Consider the following 21,048-nt stretch of genomic DNA (forward strand, 5'->3'; position numbering starts at 1 on the left):
TATATAAAATTTTCATTCATGCATTCTTATAATTCCTAACTCAAATGGATATAAATTTATTGTGTAACAAATTGCAATTGATATAAACTTGTACCTTGGTTGACAGTGAATCGGTTAAATAATTTAAAAATATCTATGATTTCTCATTGAAATATATATTTTTTAATATACACCAATCATAGTTTAAATGTTTTTTAAAAGATAGAAGAGTCTGCATTGAAAAACAGTTGAAACTTCGATATTATCAAAGTAGTTTATACATCTTGATCGATACGTTTAAAGGAAATTATGTATATTATGGATATCTACTTGAAATTAAATACGCGAAACAACGATTATAAGCGAGCTTCGCTCGTTAAGTTTCGCTCTGTCACTCAACTTTCGAAAGCTTTTAATGGTATACATCAGAGCCGTGCTTTTGCCTCCTTCGCATTGATCTCGTACAGCAATAAGCGAGTTTTGCGTGCCTCGTTCATCATATTCCATCAAACACTCGGAAGGTTGCCCATTCACTTCGCTACCCTTAATCTCTTCCCCAGCTTCCAAGCAAACGTGTAGATTAAAGGATTTACGAAATTAGTTTTACTTACTTACTATATATAGATACATGTATATATATATATTTGAAATTAACTTTCCAGACGAAATCAAGATGACTATCTGAATCTTTCCTTGACAGACATTGTGTTGTACAATTTTTTTGTTATCTTGATCATCCTCTCGAGATAAGAATCGATATTACGATCAAATCGTAAAGAAAGAAAAAAAAAGGAAAGTAGATAGGAAGGTAGCTAAAAAAAGTAGTCATTGTTTGTACCTTTTTTTCCCCATTATTATTATTCCTCGAATATTTCTGGATGAGTTGAATATTTCGCTAAATAAAAAATTAATACGAAATATTGGAACCACAAGAGCACTCTCTGTTATGGCCGAAATTCCTCAATTAAGAGTCCTCTGGCAATTTGTTTATGCTATGAAGTGGAGAATAAAGGGTTAGGTTAAGGTGTAAAATAAAACACGTGGTTGAGCCAACCAAAGAAACAATGCCTTTTTTATTGGCTCGTCAGGGAAAAGCCTTGCGGCATAAAAACCCTGGATGTTACTTGATTATACAATAAGAATGCACCACGTGGCGTACCACGAGGGAGAATACCGTCGATGTGAAATAGATATATATTGGAAAGATCTCACCTCTCGCACTCCGCAAATATAGCGATCACAACCTTAAGGGTTGTGATGTTGAATAGGCTCACTTTCACGAGTTTTGAAGATGAGGATATTCTCTTCGTTGTCCTTTGTGAATTCCTAAGCCTCTATAATCTCTCAAGATGTGTAGTCGTAGGCGTCCGGTAAAGAATAGAAAGAATGCCCCTTTGTACGGTCACAGCAGGACGTACGTACTAGGGCGATGAGAAGTGGGGATGCGAGAGGTGGGGGTTGCTAGAGCAACGCTTCGATAGTTACTAACAGTTGATCGATGCTCGCAATGAGTATCGATCTAGAATCCCAATCGATGGAAGTGGATGCGCGCGAATTTCGAATACCGCTAATCACCGTACGATCCTTTTCGGATCGTACATACTCCCCCCGTTGAGCGTGTAACGATCAATAACATTCGTAATACATGGTTTGTGTTGTGCGCTTATTACAATCGATTTTACGATATTTGTGAAACGAGTCACAATTTATGTATTGCTATAGCATATATCGCTTGCAGCACGAGCTGCCTGCCGTCTTCCGTGAATCGCTGTATTATATATCGCTTGCAGCACGAGCTGCTTACTCGTCTTCCGTGAATCGCTGGCCAGTCGATTTATCTGTTTTGTACGTACGAGAAAATTATTCATAAGAGATTCAACGCACGAGCGTTAATTATAAAGGATACAACGCAAAAATTAATGATGGTTTAACAATGGACAAATAGTCGTTGCGTTTCGCTTGACAACACCGTGAACCGTCTTCACGGTGAATACTCGCATTGATAGTGGACAAATAGTTGTCACACCTTTCTTGACGACTCCGTGAATAGTTTTCACGGCTATCTCACGTATAGTTGATTTGTCGATGAGAATGACGGTGGTGTTCCTTTGATTTTATGCTGGGGTTGGGTCCATTTCTAGCGTTTTTTTTTTTGGAATGTGTTTCCATGAAGACAATCGATTAGCTGGTGTCTTAATATAATTTTCCTTCCACAATGTCGTAAACGTTCTTTTAATCTAAAAGAAATGTGCAGGCGTTAGTATGGTTGCATCATTTAAATCTGACGATTACGTTACCCTTAACAGGCGTAAACTTAAAATAGCTTCGATTTCGATAACAAATGTGGTCTACTTCTTCGTATGCGAAACGCAGTTCGCTCACGTTTCGTCTAAAATGATGTTTGAAAGATTTGACTGCAATTTCTCCCAGACCTCCTTACCGTCAAAGAGTCAAAAACGTTGTTGAAGGGCATAGAGGGTAGTCTGTATGCCGGCGTTAAAGTTTTGTTCATGGAGCTTTCGGATGAGATCGGTGACGTGGTGATGTGAGGGCAATAATATCGGACATTTCTCGTGGAAACTTAAATTTGCGTTCCGAAGTCGACCCCCCCACTCGAATTAAACCTTTTTCGTCAAGAATCGGAATTAACGCGGCGAGCCTTGCGCTCTTGACTCCCCCCGCTGTTTTCAACCTTTCTCTTTCGGCGTGACATTGTAAGTCTTGCACGATTTTAAAAACGCGTCGTTCCGTTTCTGTTATTTCTGCGGTAGACAATTCTCCCTTATATGAGTTAGTTTTAAGCCATCGTCAGCATCGAGTTACAATTTTTAATCATCGCGTGAGTGTCAATGCTCTGCATAATTCTAAACGTGGTACAGTGGTGGCCTTAAGAGGAGCCACGCGACTTTTAGCGCAAAGTAGACGTACGCGTGTGTTACCGAATTTATGTCGCGATCTTACATATAAGCAGCCTCCGTAACCAGATTGACTCGCGTCGCAGAAACCGTGTAATTGGCCGTCGATCGGGTTATCAACGTATAGATCACGGTCTAGTATGTCGGCTCCGAGTGGATAATTCGCGCTTTCATCTTTCGCGAGTTTTTTATGGTTCGTATAACAAGAAAAGGTGTTAAGGTTATTTCGAGTGTCACCGTGTTAAGTTCGAACTCGCGAATCCGTTCGTTATGTCACTAAAATATCTGTTGATATTGGCGATCGTCTGGATGAACTCATGTATGTCGATACATTTCTCGATATCCGCGTTCAATACGTACTGATACGTTCGGAATCGTAACAAGAGTTTTACTACAGTATCTCGACTTGTAGGTTCTACTAACAAAGTGTTGTTGAGAAATACCTCTGATCATTTTTTCGCGGAAGTGTCGAATACGACCCATACCTTAGTTGTCATGCTGACTGATTTAATGACCGCGTGATGGGGAAGATAACAGCCTCCCGTAAGTTCGTCTTTAACATTCAACGTATGTCTTAAATCGATATATTCCCGTATGATCCGTTCATATTCCTTCCTGAGTTCGGTATTCGCGTGTAACTTCTTCGAGAGATTGTGGAATCGGCGTGAGGCTATACTACGTAGGTGGCTGTGATCATGTCCTTCCTCGCGAGGATATACGCACCATGTATTTTCCCGATTCGCATCGTCTCGCATTTTAGACGTAATGAATTTCGCCTTCTAATTTGTTTACTGAATTCGATCGCGCTATATTAGAGACGATGAGTAGCGAAAAGTTCTGCTTATATTTATTGTTTAGCGATTAAATGATTACCTCGGTGACGATCATCGATCAAGTTCTGATCTAGCGCGAGTGGAAACCTAATATGGTATAATCTGTTAGCATAACTCTCTCGTGACATTTTCGGCAATGAAGTGTGCGGCGACGCATGTATCTAAGAATATCCGACATTGTTTAAAGGTCCCGTTTCGTTTTTTCTAACACGGTACTTGGCGCTCATAAGGAATTAATTCGGTACACCGTGCGAATTGACATGAAGGATCGGTGTTAGTCGCGTAGTAATGGGTTCGTTTGAGATGTCGACGCGGTCTCCGTTTTCGCGGGGGTGTGGCTCTCCTGTTTCGTGACCTCATGCTCGTCATTGTCTATATGTATCGACGTGTGATGGGATCGGCTGCAGATTTGACAATGTGAACTCTTACATGGGTCTCGATGCTTCCGTAAGCAATTTTTACATAGTCCATAACGTTCGACCATCGCCAGTCTGTCTCGTTTCGTCAGGTCATGGTACCGGGGGCATTGGTATAAAAGATGTTTATCTCGTTTGCAAAGAATGCAGTTAATTAAGGTCCGAGTAAGAAATGTACGCGTTATATGTGTCTCCTGTCGCTTTAGTGGCCGTAAAGTCATCGTATCAGTATGTCTACGTTTTGAGTGAGGCTCGTTTCCCGATGTCGATGGAATATTCGACGACGCGACGCTACGGAGTGTGTACTCGTTCACAAAGTCGCAAAGCTGATTCATGGTCGGATAATTATCCGCATCTAACTGTTTGTCCCATTCTTGTCTAAGGTCGCGGGGTAGAATGCGTTCGCCAAGGCGTACCATCAGTGCGTGTGGTACATTGAAAGAAGTAATAGTATCCGAATGGGCCCGCAAGTCACCAGCGAGCCGTGTCATCTCTTCTATTGACATGCTTTTCGGGCGTGGAGTGTCTATGAAGGCGTCAATGGCCCGTGCTAGGAGTATGCGTTGCCGGTCGAAAGTTTTCAACAACATTTCCCACGCATTCTTATAATTCTGCCCGGTCGATGAATATGTCGCGATCGTCTGAAGCGCTCTACCGGTAAGAGACTCGCGGAGGTATATATGTTTTTCTAAATCCGACATGTCGGTACGCGCGTCCACCAGTGTCATGAAACTCCCCTTGAATTGAATCCACTTTCCGATGTCTCCGTCGAATTTCGGGATCTCGATTCGGCGTAATCGTATTTGCTGATCGCGGGTATTTGTAGCACCGTCGTCTCCATGCGAGCCGTTCGCGTTACTAACCGCGGCCGTATCGCCCGAGTCAATTTTGTCTCCGATCGCGAAATATCTCTCTATGATGGGATTCAAACTATCGACTCCTCCTACTTCGCGGATGGCAGTAGCGCACTTTTCATACAATGTTTCGTATTTCTCTACTAGCTGAGTAAGTCGTTCGTAACGCTTTCTTATTTCCTGTTTACTTAAATTCCCTTCTTGAATTAGATTTTCGACGTGTGTTAAACCCGATTCTAAAACTAGCCGTTTTTGTTCGAGCTGTTCGAGCTGTTTTTGCGATGCCATTCCGAACCGTTATTAATTATTCCACTTTTCGAAATCCACTCAAATTAATTTACGGTAATATGTAAAAATCCCCTTTATATGAATGAATGACCGCGCGTTGGGTTCTCGATCGCGTGGTACGGCCCTGAGGCTAGATCGTTGGAGGGGGTATACCTATGTGTAGTATAAGAGGCCGATGGAGGGGGTATACGGTTGTCGTTAGCTATATGCCGATAGATGGGATGTCCGGCGATGACGTCACGGCGTCTACCGTTCAAGTGAGGAAGGTGGCGTGGCGGTGAAGCCGCCGAAAATCTTATCGTTCTTTGTACGAGAATAAAGCGTTTTCCGAGATGGAGAATAACCTTCGATTATATATAATGTATCCGTTCAAATTTAGAAATTAAGTTCTATAAGTCTTTTCGATGTTAAGATGTGAATTTTACAGAGAAATGAGCGTAATGCATAGATATATAAGAAATTGCGAACTTCTACGGGGTTCGAAGACGCAATTTCCCTTGAGATATATATTAGTAAATGAGGATGTGTACGCATAGGCGTACGCACTGGTAATTAAAACTACTTATCTCGCTTCTAGATTTTTCGTGATGCTGCCTCCGCTGAACGGTGTAGATGTTCACAAGATGGCGGACTCCCTCGACTTCGTTGTTCTCTAATCGGTTTGCTCGGTGTGGTGATAGTCTACTCGCTGCTTCGTAAATCAGAAGTCGGGAATTCGCACCTCACAGGAGGCACCAAAATGTTATGGCCGAAATTCCTCAATTAAGAGTCCTCTGGCAATTTGTTTATGCTATGAAGTGGAGAATAAAGGGTTAGGTTAAGGTGTAAAATAAAACACGTGGTTGAGCCAACCAAAGAAACAATGCCTTTTTTATTGGCTCGTCAGGGAAAAGCCTTGCGGCATAAAAACCCTGGATGTTACTTGATTATACAATAAGAATGCACCACGTGGCGTACCACGAGGGAGAATACCGTCGATGTGAAATAGATATATATTGGAAAGATCTCACCTCTCGCACTCCGCAAATATAGCGATCACAACCTTAAGGGTTGTGATGTTGAATAGGCTCACTTTCACGAGTTTTGAAGATGAGGATATTCTCTTCGTTGTCCTTTGTGAATTCCTAAGCCTCTATAATCTCTCAAGATGTGTAGTCGTAGGCGTCCGGTAAAGAATAGAAAGAATGCCCCTTTGTACGGTCACAGCAGGACGTACGTACTAGGGCGATGAGAAGTGGGGATGCGAGAGGTGGGGGTTGCTAGAGCAACGCTTCGATAGTTACTAACAGTTGATCGATGCTCGCAATGAGTATCGATCTAGAATCCCAATCGATGGAAGTGGATGCGCGCGAATTTCGAATACCGCTAATCACCGTACGATCCTTTTCGGATCGTACACTCTCGTCGTCTATATTACAAATCTGCAAAATACGAAATGGGGATGATCTACGAAGCATTTAATGAAAAACGTAATAGATTGTAAACCGTGTATGTAGCAAAATGTTTTCTCGCTCTCTCTCTCTCTCTCTTTTTCTCTTTCGAATACTTTATTTTTGTACTTTTTGTTTTTCCTTCCCTTTGCTCCTCTCTCTCTTTCCATTTCTTCGCTTCGTGAAGGCCATTTCATCGATTCATCTTGAAAAAGGGACCAAACGGGGGAACGCGGTGCATGAACGAGAAAAAGGGAGGAACTCAATTAATAGCAGTCCTCCGTTTATACTATATTTCTTGGTTGCGGTATCAAGCGAACTGCAACAGCTCACCTCACGTCTGTCTGCATTTGTTCCAATTCACTGGCCGCCGATTACCGCTGCCTCACTCCCTCCCGTTCCAAATCCACCCCCTTCTCCCTGTCAAACCCTCTCATCCTCTTCATTTCTCTTTCTTTCTCTCTTTCTATCCTTTTTCGTATCAACCTTCCCCATTTTCATCCCTATTCTCCCATTTCCTTCTTCTCTTTCTCTTGCTTTTGCTTCTTCCTTCTCTTCTCTTGCTCTTGCTCTTCTCTTTCGTCATTGGACGACGATATAGCGTCACGTAACCGCACAGAGAAGTTTATCGAAAGAGACAACGACACAGACGACGCGTCCCGTCTTCTTCCCCTTCATTTTCTTTCCATTTTACTTCCGAGTTCGATCGATTCCTTGGTCTAACCGCAAATCAATATCTCAAATGTCATTAAAAATTTCAACCTTTGTATTGTATATATATGTATATGTATATTGTATTGTTTTAGATAGTGTAATTTTTGGAAGTCAATAAAATGACTTTCTATGCAAGTGAAATATTAATTTAAAAACAGCACAAACTTTTCAAATTCACCTTAATTTTCTTCTTTATACATATCTAATTTATTTAATTTCGTAAAACTAATTAAATAAATGTTAACTTTAATATAATCCTTAAAGCACGTTCTGTTAGTTTTTATTTTTTATATTATTATTTATACAGTGTTGAGTTTGGTTCTAATATCGTAGTTTTTACGTTTAAACAAAGTTCACAAGGCACGGGCCACTGTTAGTATAAAACTTTATTTCCACTTTTCTATTTTCTTGAATCTCAAAAGAAGATAGGGGAAAAGAGAAAGAGAGGTAATACAGCACGGAGTCGCGATTGCCGCAATGCAGACGTTGCCACCGCCTTAAAATCGACTTGTTAATTATCTCTCCGCATCGATTTCGCACCGTTCCCAAGCGAGATAATCAGTGTTAAAATTGCCGAATCAGAAGGCTGTGGATGAATCAAAAAAGCAAGAAGATCTATGTACGTCTCTCGATGGAATAAGAAATGTGTTTAAACCTTTTTTCTATCTTCAAAATCATGAATGAGTGTTATTTCCTTACATTTACAAATGAACAAGATTATTATCGAATTAATTATAAGAACTTATGAATCATCAAAGATGAATTGACATGAAATTTGATACAACATATGTTACCGTGAAAGATAGAAATTGGACAGTCTCAAGATTCACATGGTCATTTATTAAAACATACCAAATATACTTCAAAGATCGAATATTTGAGTCTTATTCTTATACATTAATATTTCTGACACACATCAATCAACTACGTATATCTTTACATTATCCAATTTCAATCTTTCACCGTAACATGTACATATAATATATATCGTATTGAAAAGAAAAAAAATATATAGATGATTATTTTTCACGATGTCGTTTTGGATCTTATCCAAGTATAGCAACGTGTTAGTACACCCTCTTGTCCTAGACTCAGTCGTATTGTTCCGTTATCGTAGCTGTTATCGTCTTCTTCCGCCTACTCGTATTGCTCGTTAGTGTATGCACGATATATCTTGTTACCATCGATCCCTACCGGCCGGTTATGTTCACTCGCTCTCACTCCTGCTAGCTAGTCCGTGAAATTTCCGCTATAAGGTATCCTCTTTCCTTTCTCGAACGACATATCTTTTACGGTTTTCCGAGCAAGCAAGCCTCCCTTTTCCCTTCTCCTCTTCCTCCACCACCTCCTATTTCTAACAATGGTATCCAATGTGTCACATTACCTATAAGAGAAGGTGGTTGTTCTCTAGGAGAATACTATTACTACCTTGACACGTGTGTACTAACCCGAACCAACATTTTCACATAGCAACATAAATGGCGGCTCTTAATCTCCGTCGGTTCGGTCATCAATACGTTGATGTTTCTCGTTGAAAGTAGCCCTGTCTCTTGGTTGGACGATCCAATTGTATATATATATATATACCATACGTGACATTATATTGTCAGCTCATTACACCGGTTGACGCGGCTTCCTATCACGTTTTACTACCCCTCTTGGATAGAAAATATTGACCTCTTGCATATCTCACAAATGTATATATCGTATATATTATATATCGTTGTTATCGATTCCGCATGATATCTTCAAATTGCTTTTGGTATCCTTATAGATTATATCGTATTTTGTATATATCTGTGCGAAAGTTTTATAATAAGGAAGAAAAAAAATGTAACAGATATATACGATTTAAATAAATTATGTGTTAGTTGATATTTTTATAGGATTAATATATGAACATTATTTAAAATAATAATAATAATAATCAAATGAATATATCTTTAACCGATCGTTATATCTTTCCTCTAGAATAGAGAGAAAAGAAAAAAAACTGAATAATTTAAAGAGATGTCGAATCGTACGATCGAGAATCTACGTACGTCTGGGAATCACTTTGAACGTCAAATTATCGGAAGGGATCTCCTTGTACGATCACTCGAATAATTGCGTTACAGACAGTCGATCCATTTAAATCACTCCATTGCCGACAAATGCTTCATTAAAATTCACCGTACCGGCTTTCCTATCGCGACTATCGCGTTACGTAATAGGAAAATATCGATGAATCTTCTACCGACGGTTAACTCGATTATATCTTCTTCCGGAATATTTCTTATCATATAGCTTCATTTAAACCCCCGTTGTCTTCATCCCCCGATGTCATTCACGCGTAACCATTTTCATTTGTTAATAATTAATAATATAAAATATATATTTTATAGTTTCAAATCGAGAAAATATTCGATCGTTGATTAATCTGAATTGGCTGATATCAAAGAAAATAAATATGAAAAGAATGATCTATTATAGGATAGAAAATATTTCATTTTAATTATAGTTTTATTAGGAGAATCGTTGTATTAACTTGAACATTAGTAAAATGTAATTATTAAACTTGAGTAGTTTAGTTTACGAGATCAAACGCACCAACGTATATGTAGCGTTCCTGTGGGATAATTTCGTTGGACGTAATAGCGATTCTAAAACACCGGATGATATTCCTAGAGGGTTGAGGAATGCAAATGAGCACGAGGTTTGGATGAACGGGGGGCTGGGTTGGTTGGTGCTACAGAGTTAGGCCTACATAACACCCCGTAAGTATCGTTAGAGACACGATGCTAGACAGCAAGCTCGTTTCTAGCAAGCGAGAGCAGCAGAGCAGCCTATGTTGCACACCGGGGGCCAACACCGCAACATGGTCCAGTGCAGTATGCCAGTACATATGTACCTCTGTGCATCGTCTATAAATTTTCACGACAAATCCCAACCCCTTCTCACCTCCCTCACCTCATATTCTACTCTCCCCCGACCCCTTTCTTAATGTCTCTTGATACCGGTTTTCGAGAGGGTACGTTTTCTCTACCTAAACCTTACCCTTATGACGTTAATTATTATAAAAAATGAAATAGAATATATCTCTATTTTGGTTAATTGTAAAATAAAATTTTATACATAAAAATTCATTTTCATCGAGTTTCACCTTTTGTCAAAGCATCAATTTTACTTCATCCTTTTATCATCATCCTTGATTACATCGTTGATTAACTTTTATACAGAGAGACTGATGTAAACTTGTATGGAAAGTCGAATGATCATAGAGGAGGATTCTGTTGAGTAACCTTCTTGCACTCCCTTGCACTCTCTCTTCTATAAATATCACTCTCGTTTAACACAGATATAGCTTTTCATCGGGAAAATAAATAGCCAAGGGGTATGGTTACCCTAACGAGAAAGAGAGAGAAAGTTGTTAGGTCTCTTGGCCCTTGATCCCCTTGAAATGATGTTTCTCTAGACTCGTTATTACTGGCTTTGTAATTAAACCCAACGTTACTTCTTTTTGACGAATCAAAACACGCCACGCCTCGGTACACATTCTTCGATATTTTCTAAAGTTAAGAAAACACTTCTCATCCTTGTCTTCGTCGTCGTCGTCTTGGTCGTCATCTTCTTTCTTCGAGTTTAATAATTTTGATAATGGAACATAGCTGTTATAGTTTCGCGAATTTGTCAAGACGATAATAGAGAACTTACTGTCGATATACTCCTTCTAGCCTAGCACTTACACGATTACTTGTGTATCTATTGTCTACGTTAAAATAACATTTTTCCTTACAAAATGACCAGCTCGATAAATTAGCAAAGTTTTCAAGGCATCGCTATGAAAGAACGGGGAAGTGGTAGGAAAATGGGGTGGAGGATGAGGAGGTGGTCCGTTTATATACACTCATCTACCACACAACCGTGTTCTGAAATTAAATTCATCCTAGAGGTGGCCGTAATTGCGAAAGAACACCAAGCTCTCTCGTAGAATTACTACGAGAAGAGAAGAGAAGAGAAGAGGAGAGAAGAGAAAGAGAGGAAAAAGTTTTAGCGGATCGGTGAGTAACTCGTCGTCTACTTCGACGTTGTTGGCAACGTAGCTACTGTTGATGTTGTTGTTGTTGTTGTTCTCTTCTCTGTGTATGAGATCCTAACGCAAGTGTTGCCATAAGAAAGTAAAAGAGATAGGAAGGAAAAAAAGAAGAAGAAGAAAAAAAAATAAAAAGGAAGATGAGATAGAGAGAGAGAAAAAGGTAGAGGAAAATAGGGAAGCAAGTCGATAGGGGTTTCTCATTATTTTAAGTGACTTCGGAAGTGGTAGAGCGTCGCGTATATGCACACCATATATCACCACTTGCCACTCAGCCCTACAGTATCGTATAATCGAGTTGTCAGGCAAACTACCCCTTACGGAGAATGGGTCCACTACTATCGTTGTGTCGTCGCCGCAGACGCCACCGACGCCATAGTACTTGCCTAATGCACGCATTATTACGTTACGCGCATTTAAAACTCCTCCCCTATTAGCAGTTCGCCGTCGTCTGTCGTCTGGATCGATTGTGAGCCACCTACGACCTTCTCTTTGCCTATACCTTATAACCTATACACTTACTTACCTATGGGAGCAGAAGAGGAGAGCGGGGGTGTACTCATCTCTATCTATAAGTTCACATGCATGTACTAACTATCGTAGAGAGACGTAACCGGTGTTGCTCAGGTGTAACTTAGTTTCACCGGTTAGGTGGATTTAACGTTGGGAATGTAATTAAACGAATACGTTGTGAATATACGTAACTATATATATGTAGATGTGTATAAAGATAAAGAGAGAGAGAGAGAGAGAGAAAGAGAGAGTGAATCACAGAAAGCTGCTATACCACCAATACGGTTGCACGCTCTAAAGCATCCTCGTACGGTTCGGTTAACTATCGTTCGCTAAAACTTTCATACCACCGAGCCTCCGTATTAAAACCCAAGTATCGTTGGAATTAGTTTGTTCTGGATAAACTGTTAAGAAATCTTTAGGGAATTTTTTTTACCAAATATCATATTAGTCGTTAATTATATAAAAAAAAAAAAATAAATAACAAAATAATCTACTGTTATATATTAATTAAATTCATCTTTTCTAATTCATTGTAACGTATACTCTAGGAAAAAGGGAGGTTTTTCTAAAAGTTCCAATTAGAGGACGGTTATATAGAGGTCGTTAGAAATAATTAAGATTGTTAACGAGCTTTATCTAACGAAAATTCTTAATTACCATCGTATTATTTTCTCAACCTTTTCTCTTTTCTCTTTTATTCTCCTCTCTCTCTCTTCTCTCTATCCCTTTTATATTGAATATTAAACGTAATTTAAGAAAATCGTTGAAAGATCGAACTTTCGAGTTTTGTTATACACGAAGATAGATAGATAGGAAGGAAGAAAGCTAGTAAGTATTGTTACGATTCCCTTCATATCGAAATAATAATGGTACCCTACAAGCCGCACATCCATATTCGTTTTGCGGGATAAGAAGGAGCGAGCCTATCTAACGTAACTCGTGTTCTCGCGAGTTCTAACCATTTAATAATGCAAAGACGGAGAATACTCCTAGTCTCGAAACTGCGTGTGTAAGTCGTGATTAATATTTTAGATGTCGAGCGTAGGAGGTCGGTCGGTTGGTTGGTTGGGCGAGTAAGGAAGAAGAAAAGGGCGCCGAGAAAGGGGGAATCATAGAGTAGGAGTAGGAGGGTTAAAGACAGAGATGGGGGAAGGCCAGTTACAGTGAAAAGGTATGGTGCTCGGGTACCTCCAAAAGGAACAAGTTACACGGAAGGGCTACTACTGACCATTGCGAAACCTTGCTCGGCCGCTTTCGAGCTTTCGTTGTGTCCGGTTCTCCTTGTTAATTATTCGCAAAGGAAATTAATGTACTCCTTGCAATAATTTACGTTGGGACCAACGAATGAACGAAGGAACGAACGAACGAACGAACGTGCCCGCGTAAACGGAATTATTCACGCTTCGTGATTCCCGGAAGTTTGGCAACGATTTTCACGCGACCTTTATGAGAAATAGAAATGATATATTCCGAAATATGCAAAAATAGAAACAATTGAAATTAATGCTTATCAATGTGATGTAGGGATTTTTTTGTTTTTAGTTTAATGGTTTTTTTAAAATCAAACTTTTTGTTTAAAGGGCATAGATAGAATAGTAGTTAATTTCGAACCTGTTAATTTGCTGGTAACCTACTACGAAAATGCGGGTCGGATTATCTAAAACGAATCGTTGAAAAAGTCATTAACGAAACTTTAGACTTAACGATTTTAACTCTTCCACCCTTCCCCTCTCCCTTGTTCTTGTTCTTCTTGTTCTTCTTGTTCTTCTTGGTCTTCTTCTTCTTCCGTTCGAATTTTGAATTTACGTCGTCGAAATCCCTAACTCGAACTGGTCTGGATAGAAATTTTTAATACGACTTTTTCAACTAATAGCTCTTACAATATGTCGACGAGAGAAGAAAATGAAATTTTCACGATCTTTAGGGGTGGTTTTCTTTTCTTTTTTCATTTCTTTTTTCTCTTTCCCAAAATTGTTCGTCGACTATAATTCCGTCACTTTGGAAAAATTCACTGTCTCCTATTCCTTCAGAATTGTTTAATAATTCATTGAAGTTTTTTTTATCGTGATATTCTTTTTCTTTCTGGAACTTTTATTCTTTCTTTTCTCTTTTTCTTTTTCTTTTTCTTTTTCTTTTTCTTTTTCTTTCGTTGAAGTAAAATCAATCGTATTTCATTTTAGCATTTTCTTTCTTTTCTTCTCCTCCCTCCTTACATTTGCGGCATAATGAATTTACCGAGATCCCGTTTGCTATTAACTGTCGGCATCTAGCCTATCGCAGCGTTGTTTTAGCATGAACGATAACCCGTTGAAATACGTTACGAGCTAGCCGTTTCCTGAAGTGTTACCATAAAGGGACCCCCTTAGATCTTCTAATCTATTTGACACATTACTAGAGCTAGTAGTCCAACGATTGTTTCGTAGAGACACATAAATCACAAACTGCAGTATTCTCTATTATCCTTGTTTAATTATTCATTGTTTTTCTTTTTGCTAAAAAAATTAATGAAACTTGTTTCCATAAATTTGATAAAACGAATTGGACTTCCTTCACCCCAAAAAAAAAAATAATAAACGAAATAGTATTTAAGGGCAATACAAATGGAAGGAAGTAAATACATTTTTCGTGTAAATCCCCCCCCACACACTCACCCCTTATACCCTCGCAGAACCTTTTAGGAATATAATTTACAGTACACGTGTATCAAATAAATCATTGTCGAATTCGTCGTCGTATGCTATGGAAAAGAAACGACGACTGATTGGCTTTTCATTAGCAACAAACGCTATGATTGAAGTCGTCTAATCTTCCACCTCTGTCGACTCATATTTCATGTATTTTTGTTCGTCGCTTGGAAAGATCGATTTATCCACACGTCGGTGAAAAACGATACGTACTTCCTCTCTGGTCTCGCTTTTATATAAATCGCGATAACGAATCGCTTCGAAATAATTAAACAGTTCGACGAGCTTAATCGGTTTCGTTCATACGAGTTTATACGATTTAATGCCTGAAGAATTTCTCGTTCGATACAACGGATATCGTTCAATGACATGAGAGTGAGAGAGAGAGAGAGAGAGAAAGAGTATCTAAAAAAAGATATTAAGAATAAAATAGACTGGTTTTTATAATTAAAATCTATATATACTACCCAAATACATTGATAAATATGTACTTCATAATTTTGAATATGATAAGTAATATGTTAAATATACAGTTAATATTCTAATTTATTGATTAGTATTAATCTCGAAAAATATCTTAATATATTTATAAGATAATCAATTAATTTAAAAAAAATAAGAAAAATGATACAAGTAAATACAGCACCATCTGTTGGCCATAGATTTAAGTGAGTGCACGGAACATTTGAACACAACACTAAACTTTATTTATACGACAACGTCATATTTTGGCTCATATCAGCCAAACAGCTAGTAGTATTAAATATTTGTTTTGAAAAATAATATTTTTTTGCGTAAATAAATCGATAAAAAGATTTTTTTAATAATATTTTCTATACGTAAGTGATACATACATATAAAAAAAAGTTTATTAAATACATTCGGAGTGTGTAAATGATATTATTTTAAATATTATATATATATATATATGAAAGCGTAAAAAGAATATATCACTGTGGTGTTAGTTTTTAACGATTTATGTATTAAACCGTGTCGGTTTTATGTATGAGAGAAGAACCAATTATAAAATATTAACACATGAAAAAGCGCTAACTAAAAACACGGGGAGGATGGCGGCGAGTGCGAGTAATGTAATTAACATTGTCATGTTAATGAGAAAGAAAGAAAGCAAAGCATGCACGAACGGAAGGGTTGCTTTTGAACGACGACAACGACGACGACGACGACGAAGACGACGACGACGACGACGACAACGACGAGGACTATGATTGACGCTGAAAAAAAAAAGAGAGAGAAAAATATCATTAGCAAACTACGGTAACTTACATCGTTTTTCATTCCAATCGAGATTGGGACGCGTTAAAGTGGGGATAAATATTACCAACAATTTTTATTCCCTTCCAGTTTTTCTGTTTTTTTTTTTTTACATTTTTATTTTTCTTTTTTTTCCAACAGTTTGCACACAATTTTTCTCGCAATCATTTTCTCTCTCTCTCTCTCTCTAGCGCAAATTTGAATAGTTATAAAAAAATATTATTTTTATGCGCTTTAATTCTTTTAGAGAAAAAAAACGATATTTATAATTAATCTTTTTAATAATATCATTGTGTATATACACGAGGATAAAAGTAAAATTTTTTAATTAACATGGGTACTATATAAAATCATAATTTTCAATTTAAATTAATTATTACTATTATTAATTAGTATAATAAATAAATATCTACTAAAGATTTATATAATTTTCTACGAAATGTTTTTTCTGAATATCAGTATAATCATTTTTATTAATTTTTTTTTTTATAACAAAATTATTTTAAAAACCTTACGAACTAATGTATTTCTAAACAAATTTCTCTATGTACATTCAATATATTACTAAGAGACTTACTTGTGATATCGAATCGCTCATAAATAATAAAAGTTAATTTACATCGAAAGGGGTGATTTTAGTTGCAACGTTAATCAGAAATTTCTTACTCGTTTCGTTGAGTAATATGAAATCCCTTATAATATCAAGATGTGTTATTTTTTTTTTAAATCATCCAATATAAATCACAAATGTATTACAAAAATTAAACATCATTTTTATTGATTTTATTTCACCATAAGAGATATGATTTTTTTTCAAATTTATTTTAAATCCTAAATAAATATTTATAGACGAAATATTTCTAGATTTTTTTTTTTTTTGATATATAAAATTCATCCTTATATATATATATATATAATTTATATAAAATCATAGTATAATCCTTTCCACGAAATACATACATAGATTTGATAGCTATCTACGCATTCACGAAGAGGGTAGCAATTACGCGATCATTTTGTGATACTTCGTGTCTCCTCCCCATAAAGCAAATCGCAATAACGTTTCCTTAAACCCTCCTGGGGCTCAAAATGGTAATCTCTCGGCTTCTTCTTATCCCTCCAGGCTTTCTACCTCCGATGGCGACGTTGTGTTGTGTCAGTAGCAGCAGCTGCGCTTCCGATCCGACGTTTTAATTTGCCTTGCTATTATCCACCCTCTATCAAGAAAGACATCATACTGAAAACGATTTATTTGTCTACCTTTCTGTAATAAATATCTTCAAGAAAAAAATAAATTAATTTATATATATATATATATAAATTTAGAAATAATTATAAATAAAACAAAGATAATATTATTAAAATATTAATCATAATGAAAATAATCATAATTCAATTCTTTATAAAAATAGAATAAATATTTTTGAATAATTTCCATACTAAAAATAACGATTGAACATGCGCGATCTAAATAGCATACACAGTGTGCTTCTTATTATTACTTTCGTAAGTGCTTGGAATATTAAGTTTAAACCATGTAAACGAAATACGTGAGTCTTGAATACACCGTTTTACGAAATTCCTCTTCCTTCTAGAAATTCTTCTTATTTTGCGTTTTCGTTTATTATTATTAAATGTTATTTCCTTAAAATAATTTTCCATTCGTTCTATCAAGATTTTCTTATAATTATTCTTTTCTCCACCTTACGTATGATCGACGAAATAGGTGTGATAATTGAATGGTACATTTTCAAAAAGAAAAAAAAAAAAGAAAAATAAAAGAAACATGCAAATAAAGAAAAAGAAAACTAATCCGAATGTGTTGCTTTAGCGTACCATACACACACACACACACACACACACACACACACACAACTCATATACGTTTGTACTAGCTAAACAAAATGTCGAGACAATTCTAGCCAAAGCCAGGTATCGGGAATGTTACTTGCTTCATCGTATTTTTCTTTTTTTTTTTTTCTTTTCTCTTTTTTTTTCCAGTTCGATTCTCTCTGTGCGCGAGGGCGAGCGTAAAATCTCGCAAATATTTGGCAATGCGCGTGAATGGATTAAATTTTTTTCTCCACGTTTACGAACTTCGTGCTAAAAAAAAAGCTTGTGCGCGCGCGCGATAGAAAAAGAGAAAGAGAGAGAGAAAAATACATTGCGTTTGTCCTATACCCTCTTTATTTTTTTTCTCTCTCTCTCTCTCTCTCGCGCGCTCTCTCTCTCTCTCTCTCTCTCTCGCGCGCTCTCTCTCTCTCTCTCTATTCGTCGAGTACAAATTTTGTAATCTATTTTACCTGTACACGTTCGTTAAGGTATCGATTCGCCACGAAACGATTACGAGAGAAAATAAGCGGATAGCGTACTACCATGTAGAACTAGTTGAATATATATTTTCTTTTTTTGTTTAAACGAATTATCTGTTCGTCATAATTAAAAAATAAATAAAAATAAACTTAACGCATTGAACGCTGGGTTCGTGGACAGCAATATTGGAGGATACTTTTTATTAAATGTTATAATATATAAACTTGTTTATTGTAGGGGATGATATATTCTAAATATTTGTCGTTGTTTATTTTTTACTACATTTGTCCAACTTCTAATATATATATATATATATAGATAATGTTTTTTGAAAAATAAGATCAATAATTATTGTGAAAAAATTCATTTAAATGTCAGAAGTTCAATGTGTTTAGATATATAATATAATAATAATTAATATTATAGAAAATTAAATAAATTATTACAGAAATATTATAGAAAAAGAACATGAGAGTAGTTGTAATAATTATAATAATAATTTAATAAAGTTATAATAATTAAAGAATAAATAAAAATAAACTGTATTATTTTACTAAAAAAACTAATTAATTGAAAGTAATATATATTTATCATCTTTTTACTATCTCTCTTTCTCTTTCTCTCTTGTAAGTATAATATTTTATAGGAAAAGAGCATGAAGACTAGTTGTTAGGTGGCTCGTTTTCCCCGAAGGTACACACGCGGTATTATAGGCTCGCTTTATCAAAGAACTCGGTCGTCGTTTAAGAGGCAGAAGAAGAGACAGAAGTGATGCACGTGAAAGAAAGAGAACGAAAGATAGAAGAGTTAAAGGGTAGAAAGAGAAAAGAAGAAAAGAAAATAAAAGAGGAGAGAAGAGAAGAGACGGTCGTGCTTTCAACGGGAAGCCACTTTGCACCTGTTGAAGGTATAACTTCTTGAAGGTTTTCCCCCTCATTCTCTCTCTTTCTCTCTCTCTTGTTCTTTCCAAGTATCTCGTCGGAGCACTCAAGGCCACTGTACACTCTTCACTCTCTCTCTCTCTCTCTTTCTCTTTCTCTTTCTTTTTCTTTTTCTCTTTCTCTTTCTCTTTCTCTTACACACATACACTCTCAAAGTTATCAGAAATGTGTCACCGAATATCTCGTACGCATTTTAGCCTGGACGACGTATCGGAAATTGCTTTTCGAACGCGGACGACGTTCAGCGGCACGCCACGCAACAGCCAGCACAGAGTCTCTCTTTTGTTCCTCGTGCGTATGACACATGTTAGGAAAAATGCAAACTCCTATCCGCACCCTTTTCCGACATCTTTCTGCTACTCTCCTTGCTTTCTTCTTTGCTCGGGTAACGCGTGTCTCCGATTCCTGCCAAACTGATTTTTGATGTCTTTGGGGAAATCATTTTGTAGTTTTTTACGCATTTTAATCATTTTCCATGAAAAAAGAAACTTTTTTGTATTATCCTTGTTGTTTCTTTTGTTTTTGTAATTAGCCAAAAGATTTATCAAATGAATGGAACAATAATACAAATATTAAATAATCAATGTATCTCGATAGAAGGGGTGTATTATAAAAAAAAAAAAAATATAAAATTATAAATAAATTATAATATTCTTAATAATATAATTATAATATATAAATTGAAATATAATATATATATATATATATATATATATATATATATATATATATATATATATATATATATATATATATGATTTTATTCTGTTCTGCTTGAAAAAATGGTCAAGTTGTTTGGTAATAAATTATAAGATTGATGTGAAACGTACGTACGTACGTACGTGGGTAGAGAGTGTTGAATATGAAAAACAATTAACATCAATCGCATGATAAATATTCCATATAACTGGATTTCAAATTATATTCGTATATATTTAAAAATGATATTTAGCTTTAATCTTCAATCTTAATTAACAAATACACCTCTCTACTTATATATCTAACCGATATTCATATTCTCTCTCGTGGAATATTCAACGAGGATATGAACAACGACGTTATATTCCCTCCCGTATTATTTCTTCGTCGAATTTAAGATATAAATAAATACGTATGCTAATTTTATTGGGTTTTTTCCTTATTTTTTTTTTTTTGTTAACCACCCTTTCACATTTTCAACCGCGACGCTTTGGTACGACGTATTAAATACGAATTTCGATTATACGAAATTGCAAAATCCGGCAGGTCCGATGAGTTCGTTTCTATGGATATGTGCTCCTTTACTCTCTTCCTCCCCACCATATACTCCCACCCCCTGCGATAGTAGTTGCTTCAAGGGGTGCGGAGTTCATATTGATTTAGGCATCGAAGAACGCGAGATTCCAAACTCCAGGGATATTGGAAATATTTAAATTTTTCTAATGCATACTTGTCATAAAAAACGGAGGAACCGTAAAAACAAGTCCTATCTTTATCTCTCTTTATCTTTTTCTTTTTTTTTTTTTTATATCAAAATCGATTTTTCCTATTATATATATCGTTCGAAACTTTCTCTTTTCGTTGTTATATACGCACGTGTATAGCCAATATCAAGTGAGGGCATTTAAAAAAAGACCACGATATTGGTGATAAAAAGAAATGTGTCAAATAAAACGCACTTGGTTTCTAAGGTGACATAATCAAACGTTTTATAAATATATATAATATCTTAATATAATATTTTTTCTACATTGCGAAATAAAACTTTGAGTGATCCTAAAAATCGTAAGCTACATTGTACGCCTATTAAAAATTAGATAGTATATATAAAAATATTTT

At 36.4% G+C, this 21,048-nt stretch overlaps 1 protein-coding gene across 1 annotated transcript in view; it reads left to right on the top strand.

Moving 5' to 3' along the window:
• The window catches only part of Ten-a (Teneurin-a transmembrane protein), a 562,968-nt gene that overhangs the window by 183,368 nt on the left and 358,552 nt on the right, over positions 1-21,048 (top strand).

This window comes from Polistes dominula, unplaced genomic scaffold (genome assembly GCF_049000335.1).
Source record: "Polistes dominula isolate Pdom_NZ unplaced genomic scaffold, Pdom_raw_medaka contig_28, whole genome shotgun sequence".
NCBI classification, from domain to species: domain Eukaryota; kingdom Metazoa; phylum Arthropoda; class Insecta; order Hymenoptera; family Vespidae; genus Polistes; species Polistes dominula.